This window comes from Sardina pilchardus, chromosome 1 (genome assembly GCF_963854185.1).
Source record: "Sardina pilchardus chromosome 1, fSarPil1.1, whole genome shotgun sequence".
Classification (NCBI taxonomy): Eukaryota; Metazoa; Chordata; class Actinopteri; order Clupeiformes; family Clupeidae; genus Sardina; species Sardina pilchardus.
The window spans coordinates 46,608,227-46,626,249 of NC_084994.1; positions in this window are offsets into that span (position 1 = coordinate 46,608,227).

The following is an 18,023-nucleotide window of genomic DNA, read 5'->3' on the forward strand; positions in this document are numbered from 1 at the left end:
TTGTGAGGCAACATTGACACTAGCGACTCGTCAATTCTTGGCTGGGATGTTTCAACTTTCTGTGTTGTTGTTGAAGCCAATTCAGTATGCCAGCGATCGACATGGTTCGTGAAGTTAGTTGTATTGCCAACGCGCTTGATTTTAGTGTGGCAGGTTTTACACACTGCGTATGTCTTGTCTAAATTCCCATTCATTTCGTAGAATCCGAAATGTGCCCATATGTCCGCTTTCCAAGCTTTGGGTGCGTTCTTAAAGTGTAAGTTTGGCGGAAATTGAAAATAAAGCTATTTTCTGAATGAAAATACATAAACTAAGCCGTGGAGGAAGTAATTTTCGCTCATCATGCAGTACAGAGCTAGCACGGGCAGGACCGACAGCCCAAAATCGCAAATAGTGGGTGTGGATGGGGATTGGAGCCACACGCTTTCAAAATCGCATTTTTAAACCACTAACAGTGCTCAAAACAGCGCCAAACCTCATCAGTAGCTTGCTCTAGGTGTCTACACATAAAACGAAGCACCAATCAGTCTGTAAACTTTGGAATAGTCAGTATACACGTAGAATCAATTCGAGACCGCAACACCCCATCTGAAGCACATACATGTCTCGTGAGATCTCACACGAGAGGTCGTGGACTTTCCCTCGTGAGGAGCTGGAAGGGGTTATATTCATAACAGTCTTCTTTTATAAACGTCGGGTTCATGAGCCAAGTTGTTGGTGCTTCGTTTTATGTGTAGACACCTAGAGCAAGCTTCTGACGAGGTTTGGCGCTGTTTTGAGCAATGTTAGTGGTTTAAAAATGCGATTTTGACTACCTGTAGGAATAGGTCCCGTGCTTCCGTGTGAGATCTCGCGAGACATTTCTGTGCTTTAGATGGAATTGCGGTCTCGAATTGATTCTACGTGTATACTGACTATTCCAAAGTTTACAGACTGTTTGGTGCTTCGTTTTATGTGTAGACACCTAGAGCAAGCTACTGATGAGGTTTGGCGCTGTTTTGAGCACTGTTAGTGGTTTAAAAATGCGATTTTGAAAGCGTGTGGCTCCAATCCCCATCCACACCCTCTGTTTGCGATTTTGGGCTGTCGTTCCTGCCCGTGCTAGCTCTGTACTGCGTGATGAGCGAAAATTACTTCCTCCACGGCTTAGTTGATGTATTTTCATTCAGAAAATAGCTTTATTTTCAATTTCCGCCAAACTTACACTTTAATTACCCGTCTATCGCGGTAATCTCCCTCCGCCTTAGCCATCTTGATTATTGGACCAAGACCCAAACCTCCCCGACGGTCATCTTGCCAGCGGACTGAGGCGCCCTCCGCAGGAATGGCAGGTCATCCGACGCCTCCACTCTGCTGCTGTGGGACAGTATCACGTCGTACCCCCCGGGGTTGCCGTAGCCTGGAGACACATAATTAACAAAAATGTGCATTTAAAACCTGACCGCAAATCACTGTCGGCCTGATTAAAAACCGGCGGTGGAAGGACGATACTTACTGACGCTCTTTCGCGTGTCCACCAGCTTGACCGCCTGTTTGTTGTCCGCCGCTACGACGAAGTCGTTCCTCTTTGCCATGGAGAAGCAGACCACTCGGTTGAATTCCTCGTGTCCGGTCTGTATGGTGCACTCGAAGTACCGGACACTCTGACGTGACGTCTTGACCGGTGACAGCGCATGGAGGTAGCCGACCACGGTCTCGCCTTCTCTCCTCTTCTGCTTAGCGGGGCTGGACATTTTCTGATGGGTGACGACCTGTGCGATCCGACTTTAACTTTACCTGCTCCTTCTCCTCCGACTAAACCGGGCGACCTGTTCGCGCAGCTTTTTACAGAGACAACGCAGACACTGCTTTGAAACATTGTTTCTTTTCGCCCATGACTCCAGACTGTCAATGACTCCAATCAGACTCTCGCCTCTTCTAATCAAGATACCACTATTAAATTGCAGCTGACCCTCTCATGTCATAATATGAAGAACAAGTTAATTACTGTGTCTAAAACAGCCCTACCCTAAAGTTTATAGCGTATTCCTTGAAGTTACCTCTCACGGAGCATGTCTCCATGGGCGCTTCCATAATCCTCCGACTCAATTTTATTGAGGTCGGGGCAGGTCGAGCTCCTACGAGTTCGCGAGTAGGAGGTCCCACTTCGACAGGCGTTCCAGTGCACCTTTCGTAGTTGGAGGTAGGATACATCCCACGTCCCACTAGTTTAAATGCTGTCTGGAATGCACCATAAGTATCGTCCTTCCACCGCCGGTTTTTAATCAGGCTCATACTGTGTTTCATACAGTAATTTGCGGTCAGGTTTTTAGCGCACATTTCTGGTACTTATGTGTTTCACAGGCTACGGCAACCCCGGGGGTACGATGTGATCCTGTCCCACAGCAGCAGAGTTGAGGCGGATGACCTACAATTCCTGTGGAGGGAGCCTCAGTCCGCTGGCAAGATGACCGTCAAGGAGGTTTTGGGTCTTGGTCCGAGTAGGGGTGTCACGATACCAAAAAATCAGTAGTCGGTGCCAATACCAGCAAAATTACACGATTCTCGATGCCAAATTCGATACTATCGTATAAAAAAAGGATTTTCTAAAATCCCATGTAGCCTACTTAATGAATTTCTTTAAATATTTGCAGAATACTGAAATATAATTTCTACAGTGCATAACAGAATACAGTATCCAATTGCAAGCATATCACATAGGCTTACACATAATTAATTCAATCACTTTTCTAATGGATTGTAGCCTACTGTATAAAAACCAACAACTTGCATCGCCTTTTTATCGCTTTGCTTTCATATAATGTGAATGATTTCTTTTACAAGATGCAAAGTCTTTATTTGAAACACACACACATTCTGTAAATATTCATACATTCTATATACTGAAATTTCTGATCTTCATAACAGCAAACTTTATGCAGATTATAGCCAACTATTCATATTACAACTCCTCTTAAATTCAGCCGTCTGGTTGAAGCCTCAAAATATTGTAAACAAAGTAGCAGGCTAATCTTATCATAGGCTACTCTACTGGTTGGACTGTTCAGTATCCCCACATGTGTTTAAGTTTCAAGGTAAGCTACTTTTTCTCCTTGGGACAGGCCCTTTTAAGTCTTGGAGTTGAAAAACATTGGTATTGAGATGGTCAGTCAACTTGAATGCAAGTTTTAATCAAATGTCTGCTGCATAGCCTGCTAATGATGCTAACCGGATTTTAAACAGCAATTTAGCTAGTCGTCTTCTGTGCGTCATTGCGTTCACGATTGTGAATGTTTTATTTGGATTAAATGTGCATGTCGTGGGCGGGTGTCCATTGACCACGCACGAGAGCGGGCCAAGGAGAGTGAGTTTACTTCTACTGTTTGGTAAAGTTGCACGCATAGTCTACAAACGATGTGGAAGAAGAACTATCCACCCGGGCAGCGTCAGGTGCATCAGTACGACCACGCTTCCAGGAATGATTGGTTGGTTTTCATGGAGACAGACGCTGTGTGCACGGAGGGGACTGTGTGTGTGTGCATGCATCAGAGACAGACGCGTGAGTGACAGAGAGGGAGAGCAGGGAAAGGAAATTCAGCTTAACGAATGTTGCGTGTTTTTCAATAGCGTTGAAATATAGATAAATAAATAAAATAAAAAGTAACGAAACCATATGTGGCGGCCGGTGCTGAATCTGTGGCGCATCGCCTCAAATTAGTCTATGTGTGGGAAACACTGTATTGCCCCCATCAGTTCCGGAAGAGTCGCAGCACCGATGCTTATGCTGGCGTCGGTGCTTACGGTGCTTCGAAAAAATGGGCATCGCCGGTGTTTTTTAATTTTGGAATCGAGAGGTATCGCAAGTATCGGTTCTCGTGACATCCCTAGGTCCGAGGCAGCGAGTAAGTGTCCCGCTATTGAAATGCCTTAGAGCTGAAAATGAGAAGGCTTTTGATGAGTTGCTCGAAATGTACCCTAATGCCACTTTTGTTTGCGCTTGTGTTGTAACAGGTGGGCGTGATCGAGGCCAAGATTCTCCAGGCCACGGCCAGCAGGATCGTCCCCGTCAACGGCCTGCCCTGCGAGCTGAAATTGTTCGAGATCTGCGACCCCACCGGACACACTGCGCTGACCGTGTGGGAACGCCATATATTGTCCGTGCAGGATGGCAGATCGTACCGCTTCGCCACTTTGGCCACCAGGAAGGAGGGGGACCGGACCGTCCTGACGACTGTGAAAATATGGCCCTTGCGGTCCATACTCACACACAGGATGAGCGACTAGGACTCACTGAGGTGAAGTGTTGATGGGGTGAAGACACAGCAAGCAAACATGGATTTTGGTGGAGAGCGCAGATTTATTTATAGTACAAAAATAGTGACCCGACATAGAAAACAAAAAGAACTTCCGACGGAAAAGAGAAAATAAATTAACCAACAGGTTACTTAACTGAATACAAATCACCGTTCTCGTACTCTCCAGCCTTCTCTCACAAGACTTCAAGCTCTCTCTCTCAACATGAAATGAGCCAGCCTTAAATAGGCCAGCCAATTACCCAATCAAGACCTGGGCTAAACCATTGTAGAGGGGTGACAGTTTGTACCAATATTCAATCTTTTCCTATTACAAAGACTAACGTACACAAGACATAAATACATATACAGCAATAAATATGAATATGAGTAGGTAGGTATGTTTGGGGAACATCTTTTAACAGTTCAAAACATGGTTTGGGGAAAAGGAGAGGTCTCTTTTTCACAACGACCACTCCATCCACGGTGGTCACGGCCATCGCTGAGGTGGGGCAGCCCGCGTCATTGAGGTCCGTGTCCGCCAGAGCCAGTCAGACCATCAGCGGACCTGTGATGGGGGTCCAAATCGTCGCCAAGCTGAGGTGTCAGAGGTGCCACGCAAGTCAAGAAAACGTAGCTTCCAGGTCGCCCACTCACCGCTGCGACGGCTGCGGTCTCCTCCAGCGCGCAAGCTCCTACCATTTCTTACTCTGGAGTGCTGGTCGTGATCGGGGGACACGGGGATTAGCGCACCATGACCCTGACAAATTTGTCCGTGTCTAATTATGTCAGGGACAACTATCTCACCAGCAGCGCTCACGACGGACGAGTGCTGGAGGACCAGGTTATGTCACTGTCCGAGTTGGAGGTGACCGTAAATGAAGAGGGCCTGGTTGCGTGGTTCGGGAAGCAAGCAGAAGAAGAACCGAATAAAACCGAGCCACACGATCAGGTAGGGCTGGGCGATATGAAAAAAATTTTTATCACGTTATGTTGTTCCATATTGATCGATCTCAATTCTGAGATTCAGTGAAACTTTATAATAAAGTTTAATAACATAAAAAATAAATAATATTCCTTCCAATAATGAGCACAAAATGCTTTCGCTCATACAGAGTTTTATATTCTTTCAAACAAGTGCAAACTAGTAAGTGACTTTTCACAATATTTCACATTTTTTGATTTTGTAAACAACTTATTTAAACAACTTAGAAAAAAATATATTAAATAATAATAATCTCAAATGTTTGTCAAGGCAGCATAAAACCAAACTAAGTAAACATGTGGGTCAGACCTCTGACACATTAAAGTGCTGAACAAAGGCAAAATAAATGTAAAAACTAAACCACTATAATACTATTATACTGGTTTCCCTCCCAGAGATTTGTTTGAGGTATTGAAAAATGGAAAAATAAAAGGTTGTGCACATAATTTGTAGTTGAGTCATCTTCCTTTACACAATAATACAAGTTTTTACTTATTGAAACATTGTATATAACAGCTGTGACAACTATCACATCAAATTGCTCTGGCTGGACAGTGAACATCTCAAGAACAAAAAGAGTAAACATGGCCCTGGCACAAATACTACCTGAACGATTAAGCTAGATCTCTAGAAATGTTTTATAAGTAGAACGAAATCTGAGCCAATATTGCACAATAGTAAACCAGTCACAGTTATTTTACATCTTGTGCACTAGTGAACATCATTTCCCCTATTCTAGGTTTTTTTGCAAGAAAGACAAGTCTGTCCACCACATCTGGCTTTAAAGCTGCCCTATGGCAGGACACAATATTGCCACTTGTACTAAACACACGCTCCGAGGGTGAGCTGGGGCCTGTACTACGAAGGGAGCTCAACCTACCCAAATGTAACCCAGGGTTACTTTGCTAAACCGGGGTTGACAAAACCTGGTTATCTTCATTGGTGTTAATCGGTACTACGACGCTGAGTAAGAAGTTGATTTGTTGAACTAGGGTTAACCTCATCGGAGTTGGTGCGCGTTCACATAAAATGGGCGGGTTGCAGCGCAAATCACCAATTTTAATGATGACGCGATCACGTTATTTTACGGATAAGGCCTGCGCAATGATTATAAAAGGTTGCGAGGAATTAAAACCCACTTTACGATACATCAAATACGTCGGCAGCAAACAAAGCAAAACAAGGCTGTTGGCACGTAGGCTATTGCAGATCGGATATATGAAAGTAAAGTTTTATTTCATGTTCCTTAAATGTGTTACGGAGGATTAATAGCTTGCGGAATGTCTGAAATGTGTTGAAATAAATACATTTTGAGTTCATAAGAGTCCTACAGATGCAACACAATTCATGCCATGTATATTAATAAATATGAATAAAGGATAATTGAATGTTTAGCCCCATTGACTGATTAAGTGTATGCCTATCCTGTGAACATTTTAGATGCAACGGCAGTGCCGCTGGCAGCAGGTGAAAATGAAACTCAAAAACATTCAGAAGGTTTATGGGCCTAGTTATAGCTTGCATTAATATTTCTTAATTATGAAAATGTGTTATATTGCCAATGCTTATAGCCTCCACTTTGCCTCGATCAGCTGACAAATGCAACGAATTCCCTCGGTTGAGAATGTATAGGCTATCTTTCATAGAGAATATTATATGGAGAAAGATTCTGGCGGTCTCTAAAAACCCTCGCCTTGCGAAGAGGGGCGCTTACAATTTGCGCTCCAATAATGTATCTTCAAAGTAGCCTACATCGACATTGTGGGGTGTGGTTAACCGCAAACCTCGGGTTAACCAAGATCATAACCTGCTCGGAGCAGGTTTGAGATGCAGCGTAAATTGCCATGGCAGCATACCTAGGTTAAAACCTATCCATCTTTCGTAGTACGGGTTAACCGGGAAGTTACGCCACACGTGATCAACTTACTCTCGAAGTTACTCAGCTAAGCCAGTAACCCCGCTTCGTAGTACAGGCCCCTGGTGGCAGGAATACATAGATACCGCTTTGCCAGGACGCTCACTCTGGGGTATGTTGTGCAGTGGGTTTTCCACCATGCCAGGGGGTTGGTCTCACCGTCTGCTTCTGGAGCTAGCAGGTAACAGTTCAGTTCAGCCTCAACATCCTGCTCATCTGTTAGGCCGCGTTCAGACTGCAGACGAATCTGATTCAAATCTGATTCCTTCTCATATCGGATATGGCTCTGTTCAGACTGGGTCACATCAGTAACAGATCTGACAGGTTGCTGAAGCAACAAAAACAAACATTTTTGCCATCAGGAGGAAATACTTGCCAATTTGGTGTGATTAAACATAGAACAATACAACTAGGTGAGTGTTCATTGAATGCATGCATGTGTGTGTGCATTTCCGCGACAGAAACCGAAACTAATCTGTGGCAAGCTCCGCTTCAAACTGTTGGAAGGCTATTTAATTATTTAACGGCATTTAATAGAACAATGTGGATTCTTGCAACTTCCATAGAAACAGAGCAGAGACGGTACAATGCACTATTTAGCATTGAGTATTGTTAAGTCACGTTTAATATAACATGATCAAAAGACATAGCCGTAACGTTGGCCCACAACTCGAAATAGGTGGGCGGTCACACGCGTAAAGCACGTAAAGTCACGTCACGGACAGTCAAATCCAATCTGAGTGTTTGGAGCTGTTCAGACTGAGACGCATCTGTCCATATCCGATACGAATGCGATATGAAACTACCTCCTGGATGTGGCAAAAATCGGATTTCATGTGACCTGTCACTGTTCAGACTTCAAAAGTGACATCCGATTCAAATCTGAATGGGCCAAAAATCGGATTTTGGCTGGCAGTCTGAACACAGCCTTAGACTAGAGGTAGAAACAGAGTAGGACTTCTTGAAAAAGCTGAACAGTGTCTTCTTCTGCATATTGGCTGGTGGAGCTGTAGCAGTAGCTGTAGCTGTAGGTGTGAGAGTAGACTGTGGTGTGGTCTGACAGTCAGCCAGAATCTGTGCCACAGCTCTGGATTTCATAGCCTCTACCTTGTCATCTTGGATATAGCGGGTCTTGAACCGAGGATCAACAAGGGATGCCATGTTGAGAAGGTCATCAGTGGCAGCATCATCATACTTTTCATTCAAATATGTGGTGATGGTAGTTTTGATGGCCTTCGTTAGCTCTGTCTCATCCTCTTCTGGCTTCAGGACCTCTGTATTGAACAGCTGTAGGACAGGTTTCACACAAGAGACACTGGCCGGGTTTCCCAGATTTGTTAAGAAGCTCTTAAGGGCTAAGAACTTCTTAGGAGCGCTCTAAGAACATTCTAAGAACGCTCCTAAGAAGTTCTTAGCACTTAAGAGCCTCTTAACAAATCTGGGAAACCCGGCCAATGACATGTGTTTCACCAGAGAGGGCATCAGTGAACTCAACAAGTGGACTAAGGGCCTTGTGTACGCACTCCAAGACCTCAATGTCTTGCCATCTTGCCATGAGGGAGCCAGGTGCCTTGTTTTTCCAGCAGCAGATAAAACCTGTGAAACGGCCTTCTCCTGCTCCAGTAATCGTGCGATCATTGCATGGCGAGAACCCCACCTGGTAGGTGATTCTGTTATCAACCGGTGATTAGGTAGGTCGAGCTCCTTTTGTGCAGCTCCTAGTTGTTTTTTCTTCTTCCATGAGTATGAGAAAGCACTAACCACTTTTTGCTCACACCCATGGCTCTCTCTATTCTCGTCTTTCACACTTCGCTCTGTAGATGACAAAAAGGTAAGCATAAATCATAATATTGTCATGACATCCTTGATATGAAAATCAATTAGACTACACAGTACACACATAAAAATATTTCTCCTCAATTTAAGTTGAGTACAGTGATACAATAAACTCTTAATTCAAATACATCTTAGATGCAAAATGTTAGTAATAATCAAAGTATTATAGTTGTTATAAAGTGATAGCCTTACCATTAACTCATTAACTGTCATTGACGTCTTTAAACACATACGTTGACTGTCATTGACATCTTTAGACGTCAATTGCATTTTTCAATGGGGAGGGCTCATGGGTGAGCTTGGGAACGATCTGGCAGAGTTTCAGGCTTGTAAACAGACTGTACTAGCGATCCGAACCGCTAGATGACAGCAGTGCCATTTGGATGATTATCTGCCTGCAGAGTATCTGCCTGCAGAGTGCACATGTAGAGACATACAAGCTAACACACTGAAGATCGACCACAGTGGATCTAGTTTGCACGTGGTGCAGCAAATAAATATGCTTACTTCTTACATCAAGGATGGAAAACATGTGAACGGTATGATCCATTTACATTGGATATTGCTGTATAGACTAACAACAACTTTGCTAGTGCTAGCTTGCTAATTCCTACCGTCCTGTTCAGAGTCTATAGCGTCCATCAGAGTCCCTAGCAACCTTGACCAGACTGACGAGATAACAGTGCAATCGTGGTTGACATACTACTGAAATGCTAACGTTAAAAAGTTGATTTTCACAAAAAGATTGTTTTCTCCATTTTTTGGTCAGAAACAGGTGTTTTTAGCCAAACTAACCCATGTTCTACTGACGATTACTAAAGAACGGAAAACGATAGAAACAAACCGTTTTTTCCGACTTGCTTCTCTGGGCATCATAAAGCTTCTACGTGGCGTCGGCAAAATTTGGCAAGATGACTGACGAGGGTCCTCCCAAAGACCGGGGCTGTCTCGTGGGTGTCATTTTCTTTATCTTGGGTCTGGAAATGCTCCTGCCCTGGAACTTCTTCATGACTGCCTCACAGTACTTCAACCATCGATTGACACTGAACACGACGGATTGGAGTAATGACACGGTCACCGACACTAAAGAGTATTACTTTGACAATTGAATGACTCCGCTATCCCAGCTGCCCTTGCTGGTCTTCACGCTGCTCAATTCCTTCCTGTATCCCCGGATTTCGGAGATGATGTGCATCGCCGGGAGCCTGCATGGGCTGTACAGAAACTTCCTATCTTAACTCAAAAGTTAAGATAGGATGAAGACAAGATAGGATTTTACTCGGTTTGATATTACAGAAGCAAATCTTAACTAAACTTAGGAATCCTATCTTATCTCAGTTAGGAAATCCTAAATAAGCAATCTAACATCGACGATCGACTTTTAATGTCTGTTACCTAGCAACTAACGCAACGTTATCGCTCGTGACTGGTAACTTTTGCCTCCTTATCTCTTCCGTCATCTGATCTGACTGCCACCACTGTCTGCCACATTATTATTATTATGGATAAAAAAACAACGCCGTGCGGTAAACTTCAAGCCAGATGAGCTGGAAGTGTTGGTGGGTTGTGTCGAAAAATCAAAAGAAATATTAATTGGGAAATTCTCCGCCAACCTAACGAAAGAAGCAAAAGATATTGAGTGGGACAGAGTAGCGAGTACGGTATCCGCCGCCGCCGGAGTAAGCAGACACGTGGACTCACTAAAAAAAAAAGTAAGCATTCTGACAAGTCAGACAAAGAAGAAGGCGGTTCTGGTGGCCAAGGACCAGAGAAAGACTGGGGCTGGGTCTTCTTCGGTGCCTCCTCTGACTCCTGCGGAGACTCGAGTCCTTGGTCTCGTCAGTAAGGTGAACTATGAAGGTAAGAACAGTGTTGCCTAGCCTACCTGTCATGTTCTCTGTTGACTATCCCTAACGTTACACTTAGCGATCTCATAGTTGATTACTTTATCATTAATGATATTTATAGCCTACAATAGCAACAGACTGCTTCTATATTATTAGACGTGGCTTGTGTGAATACATTCAGTGATGTTTGTATGAAATTAGTAGACCCAGCGAATGCTAAATACTTTTAACTGCAGATAAGCTGTAGGCCTCTGTCTTGTTCTTTGTTGATGTCTGTGTGACTGCTGCTACAATTATTTCATAGATTCTGAGATCATCAAATCTATCTTACCTATCTATTTATCTCTAGTCTAATCTAATCTATCTATTTACATCAATTCATAGGCATCCCTGGAGGCTATGAGGTCGGCCTTCAAGTGGAGGATCTGGAGACCATTCAACTTTTGGACTACACTGAAGATGTAGTGGTTGTTGAGGCAGAACTCCCTCCCCGTAAGTGCCTCACACACACACACACACACCTGAATGCAATACTTTATATATCCACCATCAACTCGCAGTAACACACACACACACACACACACACACACACACACACACACACACACACACACACACACACACACACACACACACACACACACACACACAGCAATATGCACTGACAATTTCACTGCATTCTTTACATTAGTAATCTTGCATGTAACAACTAAAATTCCTTGTATCCTTGTACTGTCCTGTGGACTGTCTTGCACCACTAATTATTAACTTGTCTCGAATGGCGTAAGGGGCGAGGAATGTGCAACAAATGCAAAAATGAAATGTAAAGTGTATCCCCTTCTACTCGCCAAGGGAAATCTCCTCCATCATCCTGTGTGCAGCCTACTTCCCTCCGAGCGCGGCGGCAGCCTCAGCCTCACAACAACTAGCTGACCACGTACACTCCGTGGAAAACTCCAACCCTGACTCGGTTGTTCTGGTGCTTGGTGACTTCAACCACGTCTCCATGCAGAAAGCTCTCCCAAGATACAAGCCTCAGATCCACATCCCCACCAGGCTGGACAAAACATTGGACCAGTGCTACTCCTCCATACCGGAGGCGTATCAGGCTTTAGTCAGAGCCCCAATCGGTGAGTCTGACCACAACACCATATTTCTTGTTCCTAAGTACAGACAGAGACTTAAGACATCCAAACCAAAGACGAAGACGGTCAAGAGGAGCTCTCCTGGGGCTATAGACATGCTACAAGACTGTTTTCATATCACTGACTGGATGGTGTTTACAGCTGAGACGGACAATATTGACTCTTTGACTGACTGCATAATGTCATACATCTGTTTCTGTGAGTCCGTGTGCATCCCCACTAAGACTGTTACCATCTACAGTAACAACAAGCCTTGGTTCAACAAGGAAGTTAAGCGCCTGTGCAAGGAGAAAAATGACGCTTTCAAAAGTGGGGACAGAGAGCAATACAAACTTCTCAAATACAAACTCCGGAAGGCAATAGACACAGCTACAGTAAATCCAACTACAGAGTCAAACTTGAAAGCAAACTTCAAGATCACAACATCAAGGGTGTCTGGCAGGGCCTACAGGCGATCACCGACTACAAGACTAAACAACATATTCTTGACTGTGACCCCTCCCTGCCAGAGCGGCTTAATGACTTTTTTTGCCGCTTTGAGAACAGTGCCCAGGCGAGCACTCTCCCTCACCCACTGGGGGTGGGGCATTCCCCCCCTTCCATTACGGAGCATGATGTTCGTAGACTGCTGCGGCAACAGAACACCAACAAAGCTGCCGGGCCTGATGGCGTGACACCAGCTACACTTACTGTGCAGACGAGCTTGCTCCTATTCTCACTTTCATCTTCAACTGGTCCCTTAACAGTACAATGGTACCTGCATGTTTTTAATCAGCTCTGATCATCCCAGGGCCCAAGAAAACTAACATTACCTGTCTCAATGATTATAGGCCTGTTGCACTCACTTCTGTTGTAATGAAAATCTTTGAACGTCTAGTCTGTAGGTACCTGTCACATATCACGCTAGACCCTCACCAATTTGCCTCAGGGCCAATAGGGGAGTGGACGATGCAGTCTCACTCTGCACACATTTCATTCTACAACATCTTGATTCTAAGTCCACCTATGCCCGTGTACTGTTCATTGATTTTAGTTCAGCTTTCAATACCATCCTGCCTGTCACATTGTACAATTCTCTCCTGTCCATGGGAGCAAATCCCTCACTCTGTCAGTGGTTACTGAACTTTCTGTCTTGCAGGACAGTGTGTTAAGATCCAGAACAATAGCTGTGTCTCATTCCAGGGGCTGCGTGGTTCTAAGGCCGGATTCGTAGACCGGTTGCGTCATAGAGGCGCGCCTAGAACTGTCCCATTCCGTAGGCTCCTTCGAATCCGGCCGAAAAACCCACCCTTCTTTTCCCCCCAAACGGAGTGTGCATCGGCTGTATGATTCGCAGCCTACCTGGCCCAACATTCTGAATTACCATTGAACACACCTGTGACGTTTCTTTCATTCAAGACGACGTTATGGTGGGACAGGCAGCAACACCAGCGGCACCGACTGGAGAGGAGGAGTATGTTTTTAAATGTAAGTGTTGGGTTTGAACTTGTCTCGATACTTATGCTCCGATAGTTATGTGAATACAATGGACCTTACAGAAGTAGTTCATGTCAAAATGTATTAACTAGCCGTCACATGAACTGTTTTGTGAATGTCACCACTCAACTGGGCTAACGTTGACGTTAGCGTTAACTTAACATAACAGTTGTGGCTCTCCGTCAACTAACATTTTGTAGTGGCTCCTATTCTTCGTATTTCAGGGGTATATAGAGATACAGTCATGGTTGAAATTGGTGGCACCCATGCTAAAGTTGACTAAAAAGAGGAATATCAATGTGTATGTTCACATGCATGAGAAAATGTTATCACAATAAATACATTTATCCAACTATTTTAGTTGAACTCATAATACGTAACTTATTATGAGAACAGGCTAATGCAGACTAGTAACTTTGTTTTGAGAACGTGTACGTCAACGTCAAATTCAACGTCTGCAGTACCAGTAGCTGCTAGATGGCGTTGGTGTTATGCTACATTAAGAAAACGTTGTAGCCAAATGCAACCGCGTTGCAACAGAACCTTACACTTTGCTGTTGTGAAAAAAATAATAAAAGTTCACCTGATCTCTTTGTCTTCTGTGTTAGGGAGCAAGGAAAACACAGAACGTTTCATTCGTTTGAGAGGGGAGATGGAGCCAGTCTTCACAGGGGCGAAGTTCTCTGCGAGTGTGGGATGGGGGTAAGTCCACAATAGCCCATTTGTGCAACTCTGTTTTCACTTGACCATTTAGTCCTAATGGTGTAGTGATATTAATCCTGATAGTTCGATAATGAGTTTAACCATAGGATGCCCCTGTCACGTTTAACTACAAGTGTCCTTCCCTGTGTGTTCCCTGTATGTTCTTAGAAAATTATTGGAGAAAATGGGCCTGCTGACAAAGGTGAAGCCATTGCAGGCAAAGAAAAAATGGGACAACCTCAAAAAGAAATACAAAGTATGTACATGGACATGTCACGCTATCTACTACAGTCCGACCAAATGTCTTAATTAGTTCTTTAGCAGTTATTACTGTTTTTTTTTTTGTATTCCTGCCAAGTACAATAACCATATAACCATAACATATGACACACCCTATGATCATTTGAGAGTTTCTACCAAAATAATAAATGTTATGTAAATGGAATGATGTTCACATGGAGAAATAAACACAGATTTGCTGGATTTTGTTTAGCTGTTCCTGTTGTTGAATGTCATGCTTGACCACTACATAGGATTGCAAGGATCCAGGCACAGGAGAGGGAGTAGGAGGAAAGTCAACTGCTGAGACTTGGCCCTGGTTTGTCCTCATGGATGAGGTTTTAAGACAGAGGCTGTCAATTCGGGAGGAGGAAGAGGAGACAGGCCTGGGAGAGAGGAGAGCAGAAAGACCAAGAAGAGAGGAAAGAAAGAGGAAACCTGGGGATGAGTTGATGGAGCTATTGAGAGAAGATATGAGGATGCAGAGGGAGGCTGAGGAGAGGAGGGCAAAAGATGTTTAGAGAGGATGGACAGACTGTTTTCGCTGTTGGAGAAGTTGGTGGAAAAATAAAAAAACCCCTGTATAATACAACAATTGATTTGTTTATTTTGATTAATATTGATTAGAATTACCATGAGGAATTGTATTTATATAATGTATGAATGAATGATTATTTGTTAATTAAGATAAATTAATGTTAAACTACATACAACTATTTACAATATATACAACAGCTGAGCAGAGAGGTCCTGGTGGTGCTGCTGGACCTGGATGGGGTGCCACAATAGTGGGGCATCATACATATGGGGTGGTCTCCAGAGTGATGCATTTTCCACCGTATCGTCCACTGGACATGCAGGGCTGGCTCAATCGACGGCTGCCATGTCTAAGAATTTGTGGAAAGATGTACTCTCCTTCGCCATCTTGGTCTGGTATGGTAGTGCCACCAGCCAGGACAAACAACGGCTTGAGTGGGTAGTGCGCAGGGCCTCAAAAATCATTGGCTGTAGTCTGCCTACCATAGCCTCACATTACATCACCAGAATTTCCAGGAAAGCCAAAAACATCATCTCTGACCTCTCCCATCCAGCACACCATCTATTCACACCCCTACCATCAGGGAGAAGGTTCAGGAGCATCACATGCAAAACATCACGCTTCAGGGATAGTACCTATCCACAAGCTATTCGCCACCATGAACATGCACTAAGCACTTATGGGTTACATACCAGGCTATCTCTCTTTGCACTTGTACAACTGTACTGAACTGCTGCTTTCTGTGAGCCTTGCCCTTTTGTCTTGTATATGAAGTGTTGCTACCCCTGTGCTATTGTGTTGTCATTATGTGTCTTATATGTGAGCATACCAAAACACATTCCTATCAATTGTATTTCATACTGTTGAAATGGCTATAATAAACTTAAACTTGAACTTCTCTACAGCAGATTCCCACCAGTGTTTCTTTTTACATCGTTTGGCGGGTAAATAACATTTTGAGTTCAATGGTTCTCTGTGAGAAAAACGTCATTGGGCTTGTTTTTGCTGAAGACGGCGGGGTGATTGGGTGGAAATCAGTCAACCCAATCTGGCAACACTGATTCCCACTGTAGAGGAGTTGACAAACCACCTTGTCTCTGGAGAAGGGTGTATTCTTCAAATTCTTCATCTGTAGCTGGGGTTGGTGGTGGCATTCGTGTTTTGTTGTGAGCTTTTGCGTTCATGTTTTGTTGTGGGCATTTGCATTCGTGTTGTGTTGTGGGCTTTAGTGTTGTCAGGTCAAGTGAAGTCATTTTATTTATATTCGTTTGTGCCACCTGACGTCACAATAGCTTTGCGCCGCCATCTTGCCGACCGATTCGAGTCGCTCACTAGAGGTATAACGCAGTCCGAGTTCCTGGGCCATAACCGGATTCAGGAGCGGACGTGACGTACGTATTACTTGGTTGTGATTGATCGATGAACTACAAGCGTGACTGCATCCGCCGCAAAATTAATCCTGCGGTTCTTTTGGGTTGAGGTATGGTGCTGTGATTATATTTCGCTGAAAGGCTTTGATTTACGGTCGAAATTACGCTTTTAATTCTCATTATTTCAAATGCAACTGGAAGAAACATTTTTGTTATACGGGGAGATACGAGTGCACAGCATATTTGCAATAATCAGTAATAATTATAACCATGAACAACGTTGTAACGTTGCATGTTGCTTTCTAACGTGCTTCGCATGTTTGCACAGTGATGTATGAGAGAATACACATTTTCTATAACCCTTCTACTATTTTGTGCATACTTTTGTACATACTTTTCATTTGTGATGACTTTTTTTGCCGACAGACAAGACGCTCACATCCACGCTGCTCTTTCCATTCATTGATCCATTCAAGCGAACAGCTCTTTTAAGAGCTCTCTCTCTCTCTCTGTCTGTCCTTGTGTGTGTGTTTGTCTGTCTGTATCTATCTGTCTGTCTGTCTTGTTTCTCTCTGAAAGAAAGGTAAGTTAATTTATCATTCAAAAAGTAGGCTACATAAATATTTCAGTATAGATTACGACTGCATTACTTCATGTAATAATAATAGTACTGTGTCTGTGCCTGGTGTACTCTCGCAGATAAAAGGCTGTATCAGCTATAACATTATGCAAGCATAGAATTTTAAGACAAAAATAATTATTTTTCATTCATACGGTATGGCACGCTTCTTTTTGTGTAATGTTGTGTGATCTCTCTCTGTCTCCTGTTATGAATTTTAGCTATTATAAAGTGGAATTAGAGTAATTACTGTAAGATTGCTGTCCATGTGTACCTTTACAGGGCAAAAACGGCTGAGCAGAATGCCACGGCAACAGATGCCCATCGACCTGAACAGCTTCCCCCGCCTTAAACGCAAGAAATCTGTTAGTATTGTGGCTGTTATAGCATGGAATCATTTAAATTATGCTCACTGACCTTTACATGGTTCTCATCAAAATACTTAACATTTTGCCAATTCTAACATAAAATATCCTTCATATCAAATTATGTCCTTCATATGTCAAAAAGACAACATTTCTTGAATTTCCCCTTGGTGATCAATAATGTATCTATCTATATCTAAAAAAATTAACAAGATGTCATTTTTCAACAATAAGGACCACAAAAAGATCAATATTACTGCCCACTCGGGACAGACACTGAGGCACCAAGACGACCCAGACACCGGCCCACAGGAGGGACCTATGTGTACCGGCCCAGCACAGGAGGGACCTATGTGTACCGGCCCAGCACAGGAGGGACCTATGTTCACCGGCCCACAGCAGGGACCTATGTTCACCGGCCCAGCACAGGAGGGACCTATGTTCACCGGCACAGGAGGGACCTATGTTCACCGGCCCAGCACAGGAGGGACCTATGTTCACCAGCACAGGAGGGACCTATGTGTACCGGCCCAGCACAGGAGGGACCTATGTTCACCGGCCCAGCACAGGAGGGACCTATGTTCACCGGCCCACAGCAGGGACCTATGTTCACCGGCCCAGCACAGGAGGGAACATCTGGGGAGGAAAGTTCAATGGGCACAGTGGCAGAAGTGG